The sequence below is a fragment of the Perca fluviatilis genome, chromosome 22, assembly GCF_010015445.1.
Source record: "Perca fluviatilis chromosome 22, GENO_Pfluv_1.0, whole genome shotgun sequence".
NCBI classification, from domain to species: Eukaryota; Metazoa; Chordata; class Actinopteri; order Perciformes; family Percidae; genus Perca; species Perca fluviatilis.
Genome location: NC_053133.1, coordinates 3,585,374 through 3,603,295, shown reverse-complemented (window position 1 = coordinate 3,603,295; position 17,922 = coordinate 3,585,374). Strand labels below are relative to the sequence as shown.

Sequence of the window (17,922 nt, the reverse complement as noted above, 5' to 3'; positions counted from 1 at the left end):
GTTGTGGGTTCGTGTCCCACCAGAGTCGACCTTTAGCTATTGCAATTGCTCACAAAATGACGCTACTTAGATAGTATTTCAAATTATCACGTTTCCTTAATATCTCATGACATATTTGGTCATTTCTTTAATTTAATGGCCTACAGTAAATATATTACATATTGGTCCTTTAAACCTTAAAGCTGAACTAAGAAAGCAGTGAACATTGAATTAATACCTTCATGTTTTGTTTTTTTGTGACAATTGTTTATTACTACCAGTGGCTCTGTGGCGCAATGGACAGCGCATTGGACTTCTAGTTCTAGGTAATCTCTGAAAAAGTGATTCAAAGGTTGTGGGTTCGAGTCCCACCAGAGTCGACCATTAGCTATTGCAATTGCTCACAAAATGACGATACTTAGATAGTATTTTAAATTATCACGTTTCCTTAATATCTGATAACATATTTGGTCATTTCTTTTATTTAATGGCATACAGTAAATATATGACATATTGGTCCTTTAAACCTTAAAGCTGAACTAAGAAAGCAGTGAACATCAAAAGTATTACGTGTTGAATTAATACTTTCATGTTTTGTTTTTTGTGAAAAAGGAACCTTAACCACAGAGGCTCTTTGGCGCAATGGACAGCGCATTGGACTTCTAGTTCTAGGTAATCTCTGAAGAAGTGATTCAAAGGTTGTGGGTTCGAGTCCCACCAGAGTCGACCTTTAGCTATTGCAATTGCCCACAAAATGACGCTACTTAGATAGTTTTTCAAATTATCACGTTTCCTTAATATCTGATGACATATTTGGTCATTTCTTTTATTTAATGGCCTACAGTAAATATATTACATATTGGTCCTTTAAACCTTAAAGCTGAACTAAGAAAGCTGTGAACATCAAAAGTATTAGGTGTTGAATTAATCTTTGCGTTTTGTTTTTTGTGAAAAAGGAACCTTAACCACAGAGGCTCTGTGGCGCAATGGACAGCGCATTGGACTTCTAGTTCTAGGTAATCTCTGAAGAAGTGATTCCAAGGTTGTGGGTTCGAGTCCCACCATAGTCGACCTTTAACAATTGCTCACAAAATGACGCTACTTAGATAGTATTTCAAATTATCACGTTTCCTTAATATCTCATGACATAATTGGTCATTTCTTTTATTTAATGGCCTACAGTAAATATATTACATATTGGTCCTTTAAACCTTAAAGCTGAACTAAGAAAGCAGTGAACATTAAAAGTATTACATGTTGAATTAATACCTTCATGTTTTGTTTTTTTGTGACATTTGTTTATTACTACCATTGGCTCTGTGGCGCAATGGACAGCGCATTGGACTTCTAGTTCTAGGTAATCTCTGAAAAAGTGATTCAAAGGTTGTGGGTTCGAGTCCCACCAGAGTCGACCATTAGCTATTGCAATTGCTCACAAAATGACGATACTTAGATAGTATTTTAAATTATCACGTTTCCTTAATATCTGATAACATATTTGGTCATTTCTTTTATTTAATGGCATACAGTAAATATATTACATATTGGTCCTTTAAACCTTAAAGCTGAACTAAGAAAGCAGTGAACATCAAAAGTATTACGTGTTGAATTAATACTTTCATGTTTTGTTTTTTGTGAAAAAGGAACCTTAACCACAGAGGCTCTGTGGCGCAATGGACAGCGCATTGGACTTCTAGTTCTAGGTAATCTCTGAAGAAGTGATTCAAAGGTTGTGGGTTCGTGTCCCACCAGAGTCGACCTTTAGCTATTGCAATTGCTCACAAAATGACGCTACTTAGATAGTATTTCAAATTATCACGTTTCCTTAATATCTCATTACATATTTGGTCATTTCTTTTATTTAATGGCCTACAGTAAATATATTACATATTGGTCCTTTAAACCTTAAAGCTGAACTAAGAAAGCAGTGAACATTGAATTAATACCTTCATGTTTTGTTTTTTTGTGACAATTGTTTATTACTACCAGTGGCTCTGTGGCGCAATGGACAGCGCATTGGACTTCTAGTTCTAGGTAATCTCTGAAAAAGTGATTCAAAGGTTGTGGGTTCGAGTCCCACCAGAGTCGACCATTAGCTATTGCAATTGCTCACAAAATGACGCTACTTAGATAGTATTTTAAATTATCACGTTTCCTTAATATCTGATAACATATTTGGTCATTTCTTTTATTTAATGGCCTACAGTAAATATATGACATATTGGTCCTTTAAACCTTAAAGCTGAACTAAGAAAGCAGTGAACATCAAAAGTATTACGTGTTGAATTAATACTTTCATGTTTTGTTTTTTGTGAAAAAGGAACCTTAACCACAGAGGCTCTGTGGCGCAATGGACAGCGCATTGGACTTCTAGTTCTAGGTAATCTCTGAAGAAGTGATTCAAAGGTTGTGGGTTCGAGTCCCACCAGAGTCGACCTTTAGCTATTGCAATTGCTCACAAAATGACGCTACTTAGATAGTATTTCAAATTATCACGTTTCCTTAATATCTCATTACATATTTGGTCATTTCTTTTATTTAATGGCCTACAGTAAATATATTACATATTGGTCCTTTAAACCTTAAAGCTGAACTAAGAAAGCAGTGAACATGTTGAAGTATTAATAATTTCATGTTTTGTTTTTGTGACATTTGTTTATTACTACCAGTGGCTCTGTGGCGCAATGGACAGCGCATTGGACTTCTAGTTCTAGGTAATCTCTGAAAAAGTGATTCAAAGGTTGTGGGTTCGAGTCCCACCAGAGTCGACCATTAGCTATTGCAATTGCTCACAAAATGACGATACTTAGATAGTATTTTAAATTATCACGTTTCCTTAATATCTGATAACATATTTGGTCATTTCTTTTATTTAATGGCATACAGTAAATATATTACATATTGGTCCTTTAAACCTTAAAGCTGAACTAAGAAAGCAGTGAACATCAAAAGTATTACGTGTTGAATTAATACTTTCATGTTTTGTTTTTTGTGAAAAGGAACCTTAACCACCAGAGGCTCTGTGGCGCAATGGACAGCGCATTGGACTTCTAGTTCTAGGTAATCTCTGAAGAAGTGATTCAAAGGTTGTGGGTTCGAGTCCCACCAGAGTCGACCTTTAGCTATTGCAATTGCTCACAAAATGACGCTACTTAGATAGTATTTCAAATTATCACGTTTCCTTAATATCTCATGACATATTTGGTCATTTCTTTAATTTAATGGCCTACAGTAAATATATTACATATTGGTCCTTTAAACCTTAAAGCTGAACTAAGAAAGCAGTGAACATTGTGAAAGTATTAATAATTCTTCATGTTTTGTTTTTTGTGACAATTGTTTATTACTACCAGTGGCTCTGTGGCGAAATGGACAGCGCATTGGACTTCTAGTTCTAGGTAATCTCTGAAGAAGTGATTCAAAGGTTGTGGGTTCGAGTCCCACCAGAGTCGAACCATTAGCTATTGCAATTGCTCACAAAATGACGCTACTTAGATAGTATTTTAAATTATCACGTTTCCTTAATATCTGATAACATATTTGGTCATTTCTTTTATTTAATGGCATACAGTAAATATATTACATATTGGTCCTTTAAACCTTAAAGCTGAACTAAGAAAGCAGTGAACATCAAAAGTATTACGTGTTGAATTAATACCTTCATGTTTTGTTTTTTTGTGACAATTGTTTATTACTACCAGTGGCTCTGTGGCGCAATGGACAGCGCATTGGACTTCTAGTTCTAGGTAATCTCTGAAGAAGTGATTCAAAGGTTGTGGGTTCGAGTCCCACCAGAGTCGACCTTTAGCTATTGCAATTGCTCACAAAATGACGCTACTTAGATAGTTTTTCAAATTATCACGTTTCCTTAATATCTGATGACATATTTGGTCATTTCTTTTATTTAATGGCCTACAGTAAATATATTACATATTGGTCCTTTAAACCTTAAAGCTGAACTAAGAAAGCAGTGAACATCAAAAGTATTACGTGTTGAATTAATACTTTCATGTTTTGTTTTTTGTGAAAAAGGAACCTTAACCACAGAGGCTCTGTGGCGCAATGGACAGCGCATTGGACTTCTAGTTCTAGGTAATCTCTGAAGAAGTGATTCCAAGGTTGTGGGTTCGAGTCCCACCATAGTCGACCTTTAACAATTGCTCACAAAATGACGCTACTTAGATAGTATTTCAAATTATCACGTTTCCTTAATATCTCATGACATAATTGGTCATTTCTTTTATTTAATGGCCTACAGTAAATATATTACATATTGGTCCTTTAAACCTTAAAGCTGAACTAAGAAAGCAGTGAACATTAAAAGTATTACATGTTGAATTAATACCTTCATGTTTTGTTTTTGTGACATTTGTTTATTACTACCATTGAGCTCTGTGGGCAATGGACAGCGCATTGGACTTCTAGTTCTAGGTAATCTCTGAAGAAGTGATTCAAAGGTTGTGGGTTCGTGTCCCACCAGAGTCGACCTTTAGCTATTGCAATTGCTCACAAAATGACGCTACTTAGATAGTATTTCAAATTATCACGTTTCCTTAATATCTCATTACATATTTGGTCATTTCTTTTATTTAATGGCATACAGTAAATATATTACATATTGGTCCTTTAAACCTTAAAGCTGAACTAAGAAAGCAGTGAACATTGAATTAATACCTTCATGTTTTGTTTTTTTGTGACAATTGTTTATTACTACCAGTGGCTCTGTGGCGCAATGGACACCGCGCATTGGACTTCTAGTTCTAGGTAATCTCTGAAGAAGTGATTCAAAGGTTGTGGGTTCGAGTCCCACCAGAGTCGACCATTAGCTATTGCAATTGCTCACAAAATGACGCTACTTAGATAGTATTTTCAAATTATCACGTTTCCTTAATATCTGATAACATATTTGGTCATTTCTTTTATTTAATGGCATACAGTAAATATATTACATATTGGTCCTTTAAACCTTAAAGCTGAACTAAGAAAGCAGTGAACATCAAAAGTATTACGTGTTGAATTAATACTTTCATGTTTTGTTTTTTGTGAAAAAGGAACCTTAACCACAGAGGCTCTGTGGCGCAATGGACAGCGCATTGGACTTCTAGTTCTAGGTAATCTCTGAAGAAGTGATTCAAAGGTTGTGGGTTCGAGTCCCACCAGAGTCGACCTTTATATTCAATTGCTCACAAAATGACGCTACTTAGATAGTATTTCAAATTATCACGTCTCTCTTCTAATATCTGATAACATATTTGGTCATTTCTTTTATTTAATGGCCTACAGTAAATATATTACATATTGGTCCTTTAAACCTTAAAGCTGAACTAAGAAAGCAGTGAACATAAAATATTATGTTGAATTAATACCTTCATGTTTTGTTTTTGTGACAATTGTTTTATTACTACCAGTGGCTCTGTGGCGAATGGACAGCGCATTGGACTTCTAGTTCTAGGTAATCTCTGAAGAAGTGATTCAAAGGTTGTGGGTTCGAGTCCCACCATAGTCAACCTTTAGCAATTGCTCACAAAATGACGCTACTTAGATAGTATTTCAAATTATCACGTTTCCTTAATATCTCATGACATAATTGGTCATTTCTTTTATTTAATGGCCTACAGTAAATATATTACATATTGGTCCTTTAAACCTTAAAGCTGAACTAAGAAAGCAGTGAACATTAAAAGTATTACATGTTGAATTAATACCTTCATGTTTTGTTTTTTTGTGACATTTGTTTATTACTACCAGTGGCTCTGTGGCGCAATGGACAGCGCATTGGACTTCTAGTTCTAGGTAATCTCTGAAGAAGTGATTCAAAGGTTGTGGGTTCGTGTCCCACCAGAGTCGACCTTTAGCTATTGCAATTGCTCACAAAATGACGCTACTTAGATAGTATTTCAAATTATCACGTTTCCTTAATATCTCATGACATATTTGGTCATTTCTTTAATTTAATGGCCTACAGTAAATATATTACATATTGGTCCTTTAAACCTTAAAGCTGAACTAAGAAAGCAGTGAACATTGAATTAATACCTTCATGTTTTGTTTTTTTGTGACAATTGTTTATTACTACCAGTGGCTCTGTGGCGCAATGGACAGCGCATTGGACTTCTAGTTCTAGGTAATCTCTGAAAAAGTGATTCAAAGGTTGTGGGTTCGAGTCCCACAAGAGTCGACCATTAGCTGTTGCAATTGCTCACAAAATGACGATACTTAGATAGTATTTTAAATTATCACGTTTCCTTAATATCTGATAACATATTTGGTCATTTCTTTTATTTAATGGCATACAGTAAATATATTACATATTGGTCCTTTAAACCTTAAAGCTGAACTAAGAAAGCAGTGAACATCAAAAGTATTACGTGTTGAATTAATACTTTCATGTTTTGTTTTTGTGTAAAAAGGAAACCTTAACCACAGAGGCTCTGTGGCGCAATGGACAGCGCATTGGACTTCTAGTTCTAGGTAATCTCTGAAGAAGTGATTCAAAGGTTGTGGGTTCGAGTCCCACCAGAGTCGACCTTTAGCTATATACATTGCTCACAAAATGACGCTACTTAGATAGTATTTCAAATTATCACGTTTCCTTAATATCTCATGACATAATTGGTCATTTCTTTTATTTAATGGCCTACAGTAAATATATTACATATTGGTCCTTTAAACCTTAAAGCTGAACTAAGAAAGCAGTGAACATTAAAAGTATTACATGTTGAATTAATACCTTCATGTTTTGTTTTTTTGTGACATTTGTTTATTACTACCATTGGCTCTGTGGCAATGGACAGCGCATGGACTTCTAGTTCTAGGTAATCTCTGAAAAAGTGATTCAAAGGTTGTGGGTTCGAGTCCCACCAGAGTCGACCATTAGCTATTGCAATTGCTCACAAAATGACGATACTTAGATAGTATTTTAAATTATCACGTTTCCTTAATATCTGATAACATATTTGGTCATTTCTTTTATTTAATGGCCTACAGTAAATATATTACATATTGGTCCTTTAAACCTTAAAGCTGAACTAAGAAAGCAGTGAACATCAAAAGTATTACGTGTTGAATTAATACTTTCATGTTTTGTTTTTTGTGAAAAAGGAACCTTAACCACAGAGGCTCTGTGGCGCAATGGACAGCGCATTGGACTTCTAGTTCTATGTAATCCCTGAAGAAGTGATTCAAAGGTTGTGGGTTCGAGTCCCACCAGAGTCGACGTTTAGCTATTGCAATTGCTCACAAAATGACGATACTTAGGTAGTATTTTAAATTATCACGTTTCCTTAATATCTGATAACATATTTGGTCATTTCTTTTATTTAATGGCCTACAGTAAATATATTACATATTGGTCCTTTAAACCTTAAAGCTGAACTAAGAAAGCAGTGAACATAAAAGTATTAGTGTTGAATTAATACCTTCATGTTTTGTTTTTGTGACAATTGTATTATTACTACCAGTGGCTCTGTGGCGCAATGGACAGCGCATTGGACTTCTAGTTCTAGGTAATTCTGAAGAAGTGATTCAAAGGTTGTGGGTTCGAGTCCCACCATAGTCAACCTTTAGCAATTGCTCACAAAATGACGCTACTTAGATAGTATTTCAAATTATCACGTTTCCTTAATATCTCATGACATAATTGGTCATTTCTTTTATTTAATGGCCTACAGTAAATATATTACATATTGGTCCTTTAAACCTTAAAGCTGAACTAAGAAAGCAGTGAACATTAAAAGTATTACATGTTGAATTAATACCTTCATGTTTTGTTTTTTTGTGACATTTGTTTATTACTACCATTGGCTCTGTGGCACAATGGACAGCGCATTGGACTTCTAGTTCTAGGTAATCTCTGAAGAAGTGATTCAAAGGTTGTGGGTTCGTGTCCCACCAGAGTCGACCTTTAGCTATTGCAATTGCTCACAAAATGACGCTACTTAGATAGTATTTCAAATTATCACGTTTCCTTAATATCTCATGACATATTTGGTCATTTCTTTAATTTAATGGCCTACAGTAAATATATTACATATTGGTCCTTTAAACCTTAAAGCTGAACTAAGAAAGCAGTGAACATAAAAGTATTAGTGTTGAATTAATACCTTCATGTTTTGTTTTTTGTGACAATTGTACTTATTACTACCAGTGGCTCTGTGGCGCCAATGGACAGCGCATTGGACTTCTAGTTCTAGGTAATCTCTGAAAAAGTGATTCAAAGGTTGTGGGTTCGAGTCCCACCAAATTCGACCATTAGCTATTGCAATTGCTCACAAAATGACGCTACTTAGATAGTATTTTAAATTATCACGTTTCCTTAATATCTGATAACATATTTGGTCATTTCTTTTATTTAATGGCCTACAGTAAATATATTACATATTGGTCCTTTAAACCTTAAAGCTGAACTAAGAAAGCAGTGAACATCAAAAGTATTACGTGTTGAATTAATACTTTCATGTTTTGTTTTTTGTGAAAAAGGAACCTTAACCACAGAGGCTCTGTGGCGCAATGGACAGCGCATTGGACTTCTAGTTCTAGGTAATCTCTGAAGAAGTGATTCCAAGGTTGTGGGTTCAAGTCCCACCATAGTCGACCTTTAACAATTGCTCACAAAATGACGCTACTTAGATAGTATTTCAAATTATCACGTTTCCTTAATATCTCATGACATAATTGGTCATTTCTTTTATTTAATGGCCTACAGTAAATATATTACATATTGGTCCTTTAAACCTTAAAGCTGAACTAAGAAAGCAGTGAACATTAAAAGTATTACATGTTGAATTAATACCTTCATGTTTTGTTTTTTTGTGACATTTGTTTATTACTACCATTGGCTCTGTGGCGCAATGGACAGCGCATTGGACTTCTAGTTCTAGGTAATCTCTGAAAAAGTGATTCAAAGGTTGTGGGTTCGAGTCCCACCAGAGTCGACCATTAGCTATTGCAATTGCTCACAAAATGACGATACTTAGATAGTATTTTAAATTATCACGTTTCCTTAATATCTGATAACATATTTGGTCATTTCTTTTATTTAATGGCATACAGTAAATATATTACATATTGGTCCTTTAAACCTTAAAGCTGAACTAAGAAAGCAGTGAACATCAAAAGTATTACGTGTTGAATTAATACTTTCATGTTTTGTTTTTTGTGAAAAAGGAACCTTAACCACAGAGGCTCTGTGGCGCAATGGACAGCGCATTGGACTTCTAGTTCTATGTAATCCCTGAAGAAGTGATTCAAAGGTTGTGGGTTCGAGTCCCACCAGAGTCGACGTTTAGCTATTGCAATTGCTCACAAAATGACGATACTTAGGTAGTATTTTAAATTATCACGTTTCCTTAATATCTGATAACATATTTGGTCATTTCTTTTATTTAATGGCCTACAGTAAATATATTACATATTGGTCCTTTAAACCTTAAAGCTGAACTAAGAAAGCAGTGAACATTGAATTAATACCTTCATGTTTTGTTTTTGTGACAATTGTTTATTACTACCAGTGGCTCTGTGGCGCAATGGACAGCGCATTGGACTTCTAGTTCTAGGTTCTAGATAATCTCTGAAGAAGTGATTCAAAGGTTGTGGGTTCGAGTCCCACCATAGTCAACCTTTAGCAAATTGCTCACAAAATGACGCCTACTTAGATAGTATTTCAAATTATCACGTTTCCTTAATATCTCATGACATATTTGGTCATTTCTTTTATTTAATGGCCTACAGTAAATATATTACATATTGGTCCTTTAAACCTTAAAGCTGAACTAAGAAAGCAGTGAACATTAAAAGTATTACATGTTGAATTAATACCTTCATGTTTTGTTTTTTTGTGACATTTGTTTATTACTACCATTGGCTCTGTGGCGCAATGGACAGCGCATTGGACTTCTAGTTCTAGGTAATCTCTGAAGAAGTGATTCAAAGGTTGTGGGTTCGTGTCCCACCAGAGTCGACCTTTAGCTATTGCAATTGCTCACAAAATGGCGCTACGTTAGATAGTATTTCAAATTATCACGTTTCCTTAATATCTCATGACATATTTGGTCATTTCTTTTAATTTAATGCCCTACAGTAAATATATTACATATTGGTCCTTTAAACCTTAGAGCTGAACTAAGAAGGCAGTGAACATCAAAAGTATTACATGTTGAATTAATACCTTCATGTTTTTTTTTTTGTGACAATTGTTTATTACTACCAGTGGCTCTGTGGCGCAATGGACAGCGCATTGGACTTCTAGTTCTAGGTAATCTCTGAAAAAGTGATTCAAAGGTTGTGGCTTCGAGTCCCACCAGAGTCGACGTTTAGCTATTGCAATTGCCCACAAAATGACGCTACTTAGATAGTATTTCAAATTATCACGTTTCCTTAATATCTGATGACATATTTGGTCATTTCTTTTATTTAATGGCCTACAGTAAATATATTACATATTGGTCCTTTAAACCTTAAAGCTGAACTAAGAAAGCAGTGAACATCAAAAGTATTACGTGTTGAATTAATACTTTCATGTTTTGTTTTTTGTGAAAAAGGAACCTTAACCCCAGAGGCTCTGTGGCGCAATGGACAGCGCATTGGACTTCTAGTTCTAGGTAATCTCTGAAGAAGTGATTCAAAGGTTGTGGGTTCGAGTCCCATCAGAGTCGACCTGTAGCTATATAATTTGATAAAAAAAGGCAGGGGTTTACATAGAATTTGAACTGAGCATCTCTTCTTAATATTTAATTGCATACTGTGGTTGCTTTTTTTAATTTAATGCCCTACAGTAAACATATTACATATTGGTCCTTTAAACCTTAGAGCTGAACTAAGAAGGCAGTGAACATCAAAAGTATTACATGTTGAATTAATACCTTCATGTTTTGTTTTTTTGTGACAATTGTTTATTACTACCAGTGGCTCTGTGGCGCAATGGACAGCGCATTGGACTTCTAGATCTATGTAATCTCTGAAGAAGTGATTCAAAGGTTGTGGGTTCGAGTCCCACCAGAGTCGACCTTTAGCTATTGCAATTGCCCACAAAATGACGCTACTTAGATAATATTTCAAATTATCACGTTTCCTTAATATCTGATGACATATTTTATTTAATGGCCTACAGTAAATACATTACATATTGGTCCTTTAAACCTTAAAGCTGAACTAAGAAAGCAGTGAACATCAAAAGTATTACGTGTTGAATTAATACTTTCATGTTTTGTTTTTTGTGAAAAAGGAACCTTAACCCCAGAGGCTCTGTGGCGCAATGGACAGTGCATTGGACTTCTAGTTCTAGGTAATCTCTGAAGAAGTGATTCCAAGGTTGTGGGTTTGAGTCCCACCAGAGTCGACCTATTGCAATTGCTCACAAAATGACACTACTTAGATAGTATTTCAAATTATCACATTTCCTTAATATCTCATGACATATTTGGTCATTTCTTTTATTTAATGGCCTACAGTAAATATATTACATATTGGTCCTTTAAACCTTAAAGCTGAACTAAGAAAGCAATGAACATCAAAAGTATTACGTGTTGAATTAATACTTTCATGTTTTGTTTTTTGTGAAAAAGGAACCTTAACCCCAGAGGCTCTGTGGCACAATGGACAGCACATTGGACTTCTAGTTCTAGGTAATATCTGAAGAAGTGATTCAAAGGTTGTGGGTTCGAGTCCCACCAGAGTCGACCTTTAGCTATTGCAATTGCTCACAAAATGACGCTACTTAGATAGTATTTCAAATTATCACGTTTCCTTAATATCTCATGACATATTTGGTCATTTCTTTAATTTAATGGCCTACAGTAAATATATTACATATTAGAGATAATAAGCGGAGGTTACTGTCACTTTGGAATGTGGGATTTTGATGGATGACCTTTTGACCTGGGGGGTCAAGAGGTCACGACCTGTCAGAAATGTGATTGATGCCTTCCAGGTGTGTGTGACTGGATTGTTCTGGAAGCTTCTAGAAGGAAGGCGTGCCCCCGGAAATGACGTGCGTTAAGTGATGCAATGAGGGCGTCACAGGAAATAGAAATATCTTCATTTAAATGATCCAATGAGCGTTAGAGATGAAATATCCGGATGTGTTTGAAATGAGTCAGTGAGAGAAGAGGGGTGTAGCGTTAAATTTGAGCATAAAAAGGGTTTCTTCCCGGTTGAAACAGAGAAAGATAGGTTTTTCATTCTACACACAGCATGAATGTAAGTTTGAGTAACACTGATGCGTTTGAAATGAGCCAATGACCAAGAATTAAATCAAGTATCTTTACACTCTTTGGAGCAGAGAGCAGAACGTGTGTAAGGCAGGGTTGTAAAATAGGAATGTGTAAGGCCTCTTACAACAGGCCAAGTAAGTGATTGTAATAAGCGTGAATGGGCCTAAGCCCAAAGGTCAATGCATTTCTACCCACACTCACGCACACTCACACACACTCACACACACTCACACACACTCACACACACACACACACTCACGCACACTCACACACACACACACATACACACACTCACGCTCTCACACACACACACACACACAAACAGCCACAGTTCATGTTGTCAGTACATGTTGATCGTATGTCTGTGCATGCTTAGCTCTAGTCCATATGTCTGGCTGTCCTGGCCCTCCTCCCGCTTCGCACTCATCTGGCTGTGCCTTCTTCGTTCTGGCCCGGGATCGGTGTTCCCCCCCTTTTCCCAACATACCCCTTTTTCCCACCTTTTTTCCCATGCCCACAGCAACACTCTACCAGAAATTGCGTTTTCCAATTCAAATAAGCGAACCAGTGAGAAGTAGTAAAAAAAAAAACATTTTCAACAGATCACACAAAACCACAAATGGCATTTGAACACATAACATTCATTGTGACTACTTTCTTTGAATTTTGAGTGATTTATTCAACTTAGTCACACTTATTTTTTGTTTACGGTCAAAATGACCGCCATAGAAAAAAAAAAGTATAATATTCATCCATACACACACCCTACAACTTTCCTGTGCTTGTGTGCCATTATACACATGAAACACACGCGACCACAAACAGACACAGTTCATGTTGTCAGTACATGTTGTCATGTTGCGCTGCATGTGAGCCACTAATGTTCGCACACATATGCATATGAATTTTAATTTGTGAATACATTTGTATCATTTAAATGTAACCACATTGACTTAAAAGATTGTTTGTGTTTAATGTGGTGAAAGATGCAAACAAAAATTAAAAACAAAAAGTATGCTTTTGTATTTATACAAAATGCAACCTGAACCAAATATGTTTCTTTGTAAAACGCCAGCGTAAAAGTAAATAGTTCTAACTTGAGGTTATATGACTTCACCGGATGCATTTATAGATTTAATGGAACGTTTGCTGTAATTCAGAATTAAAACAATGTCGCCAAAATGTAAGTCTTACAGGCAAGATATGGTATGTTCAACATGAATTTGTGAATACAAAACTTATTTTGTATAATTTTAATGTAACTGCACATTTGACAAAAAAAAAAGAAAGAAAAATGTGTTTAATGTGGTGAAAGATGTCAATTTAAAAAGATCAGTACTTCCCTAAGTATTTACGACTCTTATAAAACTGAATTCAAAGAAAACAAAAAAAAAGTTGGATCTGTTAAGATTATGAAGGGGCATACAAAGGCAAAGTTAGAGGGACCTAAGATAAACCGGGCGGGTAAAATTTTACACGGGTAGAACATGTTAAGGACAACAGCGGGAAGAAGGTCAACATGGCGGCGACTCAACAACAGGAACGGGTGCATGGGTCTTGAAGCTATAAGTAAGCAGATTGGCGAGTTTAAATCGGAACTAAAGCAAGATCTAAAAATGTTTAAAGAAGAAATTGAACATGACACGAAGAAAAATACCCACGAAGTTCAAGCAAGATGTCAACCAACAGCTAGCGACACATGCATGCTATAAAGGAGCAAAAAGAGAAAATCAGCAAGATGGAGACCCAGATCAATGACACGGATACGTGAGTACTGAAGCTAACACCACTCTCAACAAATGATGAAGGACCAACAGAAGCTGGAGGACAAATTGAATGACTTGGTCTCGAGAGCAGGGCAAAGATGGGTCAGTGATAGGGTTTGTTAAAAACTGTTACGAACCGAACTGAGTGATGAGGTGGATTTGCAGATACAGCGCACCCACAAAGCCCTGGCACCCGATACCTGGGTTTTTGTAAAATTAATTTCCAGCAATACAGTACTAAGGAGATGATTATCCTGAAAGCATGGCGACAGAAAATCCCAATAGGATGTGGAGGGGTCAGAGAAAGCGCTGGTAGGAAACATCTGATGGAGCGTCTTCACCATGGCAGAACGTTGGGTTGTACACAGGTGGAGACCTTGGAGAACAGTGCCAGGCAAGCTAGAGTACCCTCCAGAAATTTCAGCGCAGAAACCGGGAGGAGCAGTATTGTTTCAATACAGACGGTAAATACTTGTCCCATAATATACTCTATTGTTTAGCCAGACCCACATCAAGATCCTGGGTCTGGGAACTCACCATTGGCAGGGCTCAATCCATGGATGGGGATAAACGGAAGTCTCTCAAATTTCCTTTGCACCAATAGGATAGCGCTACAACCAGGCAGAGCAGCGCTAGGTGATAGATTAAACTTTTGCCGTATGTGGTCGGGAAAACTCTGAACACATCTTCATTTTTAAGAATGACTTCGCTGCTTAACTCCAAGTTAACAGGTAGCAGCTAATGGGTAGTTGATTTAAAAACTTTTGGCTAAGTTGCTAAACGCATCTTGTTGTCATTTAAGGCCCCTGTTCATGTTACACAGACATTTTAATTGCATTTTTGTCTGTTAAGAGGCACAAAGGTATCTTATGCCCCCAAAACTGCGGTTTCAGCTAAGTGGAAGCTCTGGGCATTAGCTGCAGCAGCTCCGTGTTGCTACCACTGATTTGGCTCGTATTTATTTTTTTGCTATCATCAGTACTCACATTGGTATAGCGATCAAGATTAGTGTAAAAATTGACTTTGAAAAACTGACCCTGGCTGCCGCTAGAGTGCGTCTAGACATCTAGGCTACTATATTGTATTTTATGTGCTGACTCACGGGAGCAGTGAGAGGTCAGCTCTGTCTACGGGGGCGCACTGAAGTTCAGAGACTGTTAGTCAAAGTATCATTCCCCCTTCACTTAAAACTTTTTTATAGTTTTATTTTGTGTTTGTTATAATGCTTGTTCTAAGCACATTATTGTGCTCCAGTTATCTTTACTTGTGGTTTCAATGTTTAGCCTGTGGGAACATAATGGTGTGAGATATTTTCAGCCCAGCTGTGATGCAGTCTAATGAAGTGAAGTTACTGTCCTTAAATGTGATTGGGTTGGGAAACCCAATTTAAAAGGTCTAAGGTAAAGGCCAAATTAAAAAAAGAGAACGTACATATATATATATTTTTTGTTGTTGCAAGAAACTCATCTTTCTCAGCAAGAGCATGACAAATTGAAACGGTTTGGTTTTAAAAATACCTATTATAATTAATTGGTGCAAAGTCACGGGAGAGGAATTGCTATTCTTATTGCAAATACACTTAAGTTCATAGTCATTAAGGAAATAAAAGAGAACGAGGGTAGATATATCAATATCGTTAAGGGAACGATTGAAGAGGATACAGTAACCTTAGTAAATGTTTATGCAACTCCTAATAGTAACAAACTATTTTTCAAATAACTAATGGATGTAACTGCACTGGAAGGGTGTCTGTTTATGTGTAGGTGATTTTAACATAGTATTGAATAGCTACCTGGATACAACTGGTCTAAAAAAAATAGAATTGAGGTAGCTGATGTCTCTGACCATAGTGCACTATATCTAACAGTTCAACTAGAAGGTAGGATGCAATACGGGGGTTAAATATAGGCTTATTAAATAACAAATCACCTGTATAATAAATTAAATCAGATATAAGAGAATATTTGAAGATTAATGACAACGGAGAGGTGGATCCATCTGGGACTCACTGAAGGCAGTGACTTGCGACAATTGATTGCCTTAACAACGTCAAATAAAACGGAGGGTCTTGGAATATAATAACCTTGTATTAGACCTATCTAATGTGGAGTAGCAACATAAAAATAACAGTGATCCACAACTTTTAGTGCAAATACAACAATTAAAGAATTAGATTAATGATCTATTAGAACAAGATGTTGAGAAGAAAGCTTGTTTTTACAACCAGACATATTACGAATCAGGCCGCTAAATTACTTGCTTACGTAAACAAGAAGCGGATAGTACCATACATAAGATGCGGGACCCAGAAACAAATCAACTAAAATATCATGCCGTAGAAATAGAAGACATTTTCCTATACTATTACAAAAAACTATATACCAAAACCTCCAGTACTAAAGTTAACGATCTGGATCTACCTCGTATTGGCAAGAAACAAAATGATTGTATCATTAGCAGATTTTTTCACTGGAAGAGATAAATAATGCAATAGCCAACTTAAAATCAAGTAAAACTCCAGGTAGTGATGGTTTTCCAGTGGTATAGAACCTTTAAAGAAGAGCTAGTTCCCGTCCTGCTGAAAGCATTTAATTGGATTAAAGGAGAAGGTAAACTCCCGCCATCATGGAAAGAGGCACTTATTACAGTACTCCCAAAGGAGGGAATATTGGAGTAACTATAATTAGAACACTTTATCAACAACAAAGTCAATGGATCATTGTATCCATTTTTCACATTGGAGAGGGGCACTAGACAAGGTTGTTGTCTCAGTCCCACACTATTTGCGTTTAATATTGAACCCTGGACCTCCTTATCTATACTGATGGAAATCCTAGAGGAGTTTAGTTATTATGCTGGTTATAAAATAAATATTACAAAGACACAACTTTGGTCATTCAACTATACTCCTTCAAAGGAAATAAGATGTAGATATGATGTAAAATGGGATATGGAATCAATAAAGTACTTACGGGTGCACATAGTTAAAACAAATTATATGAGGTAAACTATAATTTAATTAACCAAAATATTAAAAAAGATATTGAAAGATGGTCTACACACCCATTGGATTTTAGTAGTAAGATTAGCGTAATTAAGGAACATTTTGCCTAGATTGCTATATCTATTCAGGCCTTGCCAGTAGTGGTCATCAGTTCTTAGCCTGGGATGGAAAGAAGCCTAGAATAAAATATGCAACACTTCAGTGGCCAAACAATAAAGTAGGAATGGCGCTCCCCAATCTTAAAGCAGCTCAGTTCCGCCCCCTATTTCTTTGGTGTAATGACAACTATTTTGCTAGATGGAAGGAAATCGTGACGTACGTTGAAGGTTATCCGATACAGTCAGTGTTAGGAGAAAAAGAAGTTCTGGTTTAACTGCGAGGCAGCTAAAACTAAGGAAAGACCAGCGGGAGTGCTTAGATGGATAGCCTTTGACACCCTGTTTAAGCCAGGAGTTATTCAAGGATTGGTCAGTAAAAGGTATTAAGGCAGTGTGTACGATAATAGACAAAAAGGAATGACAGACTTTCCAAACATTAAAAGAAAAATGTTCCCTTCACAATCGGGATTTATTTAGGTATATACAATTTAGAGATTACTACAACAAAGAATTGAAAATGGAGAACTCACAAGAATGTAATCCAGTTATAAGATAAATGATAAATGCTTATAGACCAAATAGTAACTGCGTTAAAATCATTTCTATGTTGTATGAAAGAATTATCGAATGTAGGAGCAACTCAACATTATATTTGAAATCAACGTGATAAAAGGAACTAATAATGGAAAATCCATCTGATGTATGGTACAATATGTGTTAAACCCAACATACTTCCGCAAGTTCACAACAATTGAGTGTGTTTAACTGGAAGAATTTGGTGCGTTTCTTTATTACACCTAAGATTAGCAGTAAAACATCATCACACACACACACGTTTTTTGGAGTTCTGAAAATAAAGGTCATTT

The 17,922-nt window shown here is 36.0% G+C and overlaps 1 protein-coding gene and 20 non-coding genes across 22 annotated transcripts in view; 20 read left to right on the top strand and 1 right to left on the bottom strand.

Annotated features, from left to right (window-relative positions):
- Positions 1–17,922, bottom strand: part of steap2 (STEAP family member 2, metalloreductase) — a 67,762-nt gene that overhangs the window by 34,738 nt on the left and 15,102 nt on the right. The window lies entirely within an intron of this gene.
- On the top strand, positions 262–359 carry trnar-ucu. The gene is made up of 2 exons: positions 262–298; positions 324–359. It is a non-coding gene; the product is annotated as a tRNA-Arg (tRNA).
- Positions 1,293–1,390, top strand: trnar-ucu. Its single transcript has 2 exons — positions 1,293–1,329; positions 1,355–1,390. It is a non-coding gene; the product is annotated as a tRNA-Arg (tRNA).
- Positions 1,639–1,736, top strand: trnar-ucu. Its single transcript has 2 exons — positions 1,639–1,675; positions 1,701–1,736. It is a non-coding gene; the product is annotated as a tRNA-Arg (tRNA).
- On the top strand, positions 1,970–2,067 carry trnar-ucu. Its single transcript has 2 exons — positions 1,970–2,006; positions 2,032–2,067. It is a non-coding gene; the product is annotated as a tRNA-Arg (tRNA).
- Positions 2,316–2,413, top strand: trnar-ucu. Its single transcript has 2 exons — positions 2,316–2,352; positions 2,378–2,413. It is a non-coding gene; the product is annotated as a tRNA-Arg (tRNA).
- trnar-ucu lies at positions 2,650–2,747 on the top strand. The gene is made up of 2 exons: positions 2,650–2,686; positions 2,712–2,747. It is a non-coding gene; the product is annotated as a tRNA-Arg (tRNA).
- On the top strand, positions 2,996–3,093 carry trnar-ucu. The gene is made up of 2 exons: positions 2,996–3,032; positions 3,058–3,093. It is a non-coding gene; the product is annotated as a tRNA-Arg (tRNA).
- trnar-ucu lies at positions 3,682–3,779 on the top strand. Its single transcript has 2 exons — positions 3,682–3,718; positions 3,744–3,779. It is a non-coding gene; the product is annotated as a tRNA-Arg (tRNA).
- trnar-ucu lies at positions 5,047–5,144 on the top strand. Its single transcript has 2 exons — positions 5,047–5,083; positions 5,109–5,144. It is a non-coding gene; the product is annotated as a tRNA-Arg (tRNA).
- Positions 5,729–5,826, top strand: trnar-ucu. Its single transcript has 2 exons — positions 5,729–5,765; positions 5,791–5,826. It is a non-coding gene; the product is annotated as a tRNA-Arg (tRNA).
- Positions 6,060–6,157, top strand: trnar-ucu. Its single transcript has 2 exons — positions 6,060–6,096; positions 6,122–6,157. It is a non-coding gene; the product is annotated as a tRNA-Arg (tRNA).
- Positions 6,407–6,504, top strand: trnar-ucu. Its single transcript has 2 exons — positions 6,407–6,443; positions 6,469–6,504. It is a non-coding gene; the product is annotated as a tRNA-Arg (tRNA).
- Positions 7,097–7,194, top strand: trnar-ucu. The gene is made up of 2 exons: positions 7,097–7,133; positions 7,159–7,194. It is a non-coding gene; the product is annotated as a tRNA-Arg (tRNA).
- Positions 7,441–7,537, top strand: trnar-ucu. The gene is made up of 2 exons: positions 7,441–7,477; positions 7,502–7,537. It is a non-coding gene; the product is annotated as a tRNA-Arg (tRNA).
- Positions 8,815–8,912, top strand: trnar-ucu. The gene is made up of 2 exons: positions 8,815–8,851; positions 8,877–8,912. It is a non-coding gene; the product is annotated as a tRNA-Arg (tRNA).
- Positions 9,161–9,258, top strand: trnar-ucu. Its single transcript has 2 exons — positions 9,161–9,197; positions 9,223–9,258. It is a non-coding gene; the product is annotated as a tRNA-Arg (tRNA).
- trnar-ucu lies at positions 9,490–9,594 on the top strand. Its single transcript has 2 exons — positions 9,490–9,526; positions 9,559–9,594. It is a non-coding gene; the product is annotated as a tRNA-Arg (tRNA).
- trnar-ucu lies at positions 9,840–9,937 on the top strand. Its single transcript has 2 exons — positions 9,840–9,876; positions 9,902–9,937. It is a non-coding gene; the product is annotated as a tRNA-Arg (tRNA).
- Positions 10,534–10,631, top strand: trnar-ucu. Its single transcript has 2 exons — positions 10,534–10,570; positions 10,596–10,631. It is a non-coding gene; the product is annotated as a tRNA-Arg (tRNA).
- On the top strand, positions 10,883–10,980 carry trnar-ucu. Its single transcript has 2 exons — positions 10,883–10,919; positions 10,945–10,980. It is a non-coding gene; the product is annotated as a tRNA-Arg (tRNA).